Consider the following 4,175-nt stretch of genomic DNA (forward strand, 5'->3'; position numbering starts at 1 on the left):
CAAACATGTATCTCAGAAGTCCAACTATGTCTACGTAGGCAGTACAACCATGTACGAACACTAGTTTCAAGAATGTTGGAAATTTAAAAAGCAGAAGTTCAACCATGCATACCAAGGCAGTAATCAAACATGTATCTCAGAAGTACAACTATGTCTACATAGGCAGTACAACCATGTATGAACACTAGTTTCAAGAATGTTGGAAATTTAAAAAGCAGAAGTTCAACCATGCATACCAAGGCAGTAATCAAACATGTATCTCAGAAGTCCAATTATGTCTACATAGGCAGTACAACCATGTATGAACACTAGTTAACATGCTTTCAAGAATGTTGGAAAATTAAAAAGCAGAAGTTCAACCATGCATGTGTAACAACAAAGTTTAGATTATTTCATATGAAAATATCCAAAAGTTCACATATGTACATAAAGGCAGTAATGCCATATAAGCCAAGCAATTCAGCTAATTTACCATCATCTATATGAACCAGAAGGTCATCTATGTACATAGCAGAAGTTCAACCATGCACACAAAAGGCACTACTAACTACACAGAAAAGAAGAAACACTCATAGGTAGTCTCCCAAACACCCAGTTGGCTGGGTCGTCATCACCTTTCCTGACCAAGTCAGCCGCAGCGAGCTCAAGAAGCTTAGCCTGATCCATGTAATTGATGCGAGGCGTCCTCAAGTCAACATTAGGCGTCTTGCCAATGATAAGGCAGTCTAGGTACATAAGAAGCGGTGCGATGGCACAGCCTGTGACAGCTTTTCCTCTGCTAGTACCTTGCTGATACCTAATAACAGCACTTCGAAGGTCATCAACAACCAACTGGCAGTAGTCCATATCTGCCATATCCTCAAACACAAGATTCTCAGCCTTTGCTGCCTCCCTAGACACTCGTGTAGACGTTCCAGGGATAACCACCTTCATGAAAACAATCAGGTAAAACACCTGCAGAGCAAGATCATCCTTCGCCTCATCCTTCACAAGATCCGCGAGGATATTCCGCAGATCCTTTGTCTTGATGTCGTCACTCCTAGCATACCCAAGCTTGCCCTTCAACCTCATAACAGCGTCATCAAACCCATCATTCGAAGGCCTAGGAGGGGTACGATTACCTTGAGGGAATCCAAATAGATGGTGAATAGCATCACTTGTAATACGCAGAACCTTGTTTGCCTCACCCATATCCAGAACCATGGTTGCAGGGTCAATCCTCATGTAGATGTTGCCCATCAAAGGGCAAGAAATGTTGGAATCAACCTTCAGGTCAAACACACAACCAAAACCAGCCTTGATAACCCTCGTCTTGTGCATAAGCTGTAGCATTTTCGCACACATCTTCACCTCTCCAAGTGAGCAGCGAACCGTCTTGTTAAAACGTTTCGCCTCACCTCCTCCTTGGCCACCTTCTTCGGGCGCTTTGCATCCTCTCTTCCTCGTCTCAGGCCGCTCCACAAGCTGATACTGGAAAAAATGAGATACACGATGAGATACACAAGCTACACCAAAATTCCACTAGTGCCTACAAAATTACAAACTCAGTACATTTTAGAAGTCCACCTATGTCTAAATAGGCAGTACAGCCATGTATGACCAGAAGTTAACATGCTAACAAAACGTTGGAAATTTACACAGCAGAAGTTCAACCATGTACAACAAGGCAGTAATAAAAAATAAATACTAGAAGTCCACCTATGTCACATGGGCAGTACATCCATGTATGACCAGAAGTTAACATGCTTTCAAATTCTTGAAAATATACAAAGCAGAAGTTCAACCATGTATGCAAAAGCAGTAATCAAACATATATCTCAGAAGTCCAACTATATCAACATAGGCAGTACAACAATGTATGAACACTAGTTAACATGCTTTCAAAAATGTTGGAAATTTAAAAAAGCAGAAGTTCAACCATATACACTAATGCAGTAATCAAACATGTATACCAAAACAATTAAGCTAATTTGTTCATGTATATACCCAGAAGTCCAACTATGTACACAAAGGCAGTAATACCGTAAAAGCAAAGCACATCGGCTAATTTATTCGTCTATATGGAGCTGGAGCAGAAGCTCACCTATGTACGCCAAGGCAGTGCTAAAAACAAAATAAAACTACAACAAATAGCGGCAAATGCTCTAAAAAACAGTAAACATGGGACATTAATACCTGATTAGCAGCAGCAGCATCGTTGACGTCGTCCTCATCATCAACATTGAAATCAGCATCATCCTTGTCTTCTGGGTTAACACGAGAATGCTTCTTCGCACCCTTGTTGACCTTTGCAGGTGGAACCTTGCGCTTCACGCCGCATTTCTTCCCCTTACCAGATGCACCAGTACCAAGCGGAGAAGGTGTAGGCGCGGCAGTGGCAAGCACACGAGGACTACGGCATGGCGTACCACCAAGGCCTAACCCTTCATCTCCAACAACTTGTGCAGGCCTTGAAACACGTGGGCTCTTCCGAGGAGTAACTGCACCAACTACTAGCTTCCTCGCAGCAGTCTTCTTAATTTTCTTCTTAACAGGGACAACAGTGCCATCACTACCACATGACACGTCTTCCTCATCAGTGAGCTCAGCCGCACGAACAGATCCAGGAACATCAGTACCTTTCTCAAGGCGGGCCGCCCTCTTCTTGTCAAAGTCTTCTTGCTTCTTCCTCTTACGTTGGTCCTCCAGGAGAAGCTGAAGAGGCACATCCTCGGGTTGTGTGACAGGTTCAGTGCCATCAACAGACTGCGACTGTGTCTCTGACATCTGAAGAGAGCACAAAGGATCCTAAACGGAATCACAACCTTTGACTGACGGAGCCCCCTCCTCAGCAGCAGCAGAGGTTTCTGATAAACCCAAATCATATAAAACATCGTTGATGGTGTTCAAAGCTTCCTCCTCTATGGACACATCTGCAAAGAACACAAAAAATAGAAGCAAAAAATAAAAAAAGTAAGGAACAATAACAAAAACAAACAACATGAACAAGCTAAAAAACATGGCTCAAAACTTTAAAATGAAAAGAAAAGGGGTTTCACATACTAGGTGAAGCAAGAGCTGCAGAAGCAAGATCCTCAAGGCTTGAAAATTTATCAAGGCTCGAAGCAACCTCAGCAATCACAGTCAAAGGAATAATGGGTGATTTAGCCGCATCAGATATTGGAGCATCAATATTAACCTCTGAAGCTCCATCTTTATCGCAGGCATTTTTTTCAGAACCATTCAACTCATCACCAACTACAAAAAATGCAAGTAAAAAGGGTAGCTGAGTTCTAATGCACAACCCTACACAAAAGGGACTTCTACTTTTACTTCAGTGTCCAATACCCTAAAGTTCAACAATAACTAACAAAGCAGTAAACATAACAAAACAATCTAAAAATTACATACTAAATATAAAAAAACACTACACCAGAGGTGATACTACATACAAGATTAATCTCCTGAAGTTCAACAATATAAAACAAAGCAGTAAAACAAAAGGTGCATAAACAGAACTTCAACCAAATTTCATCACAATCAAAGACAACAAATAAAAAAACAAAATATGCACTTTAAATATGAAATGGCACACACATAAACTATGTGTAAAAATACATAAACACAAAACTTGTTAGAAGTTCACACTACTAAGACTGACAGTCCAACATAAATACCAAATGAAGAAATGGGCAGACACATATAACAATACTACTATTTATAAAAAAAGATACAACTGCATTAGGATACCCGGAGATGATTTTGAAGCCATGACAACACAACCACCTCGATGAATGCCCAAACACTAGAACAACCTGTAAGCAAAAGAAGATTAATTCCATATAGTTAGCAAGTACAAAAACATACAACAAAATGCAAAAAAGGGAACTAAATCAAACACTAGAACCACCTACAAACAACAAGAACCAACTACAAACAACTAGAACCAACAAGTATGAAATAGACAGTAGCACATATAGGCAACCACAACAAAAAACGTATCCAGAAACTAACTACAATGTCCCAAACATAATATAGACCTCCAAATCTACAGCACTAATGCCATTAGATACAACAGATCTAGCATCAACAACCACACCGCAACCTCTCTGACATGCACCTGAGTCCTAAAATCAACAAAGGGGAAAAAGAAAAACCACACACAAGCATATCACAAACAAATCTGGCCGCAGGGG

Source organism: Triticum dicoccoides, chromosome 2B (assembly GCF_002162155.2).
Source record: "Triticum dicoccoides isolate Atlit2015 ecotype Zavitan chromosome 2B, WEW_v2.0, whole genome shotgun sequence".
NCBI classification, from domain to species: Eukaryota; Viridiplantae; Streptophyta; class Magnoliopsida; order Poales; family Poaceae; genus Triticum; species Triticum dicoccoides.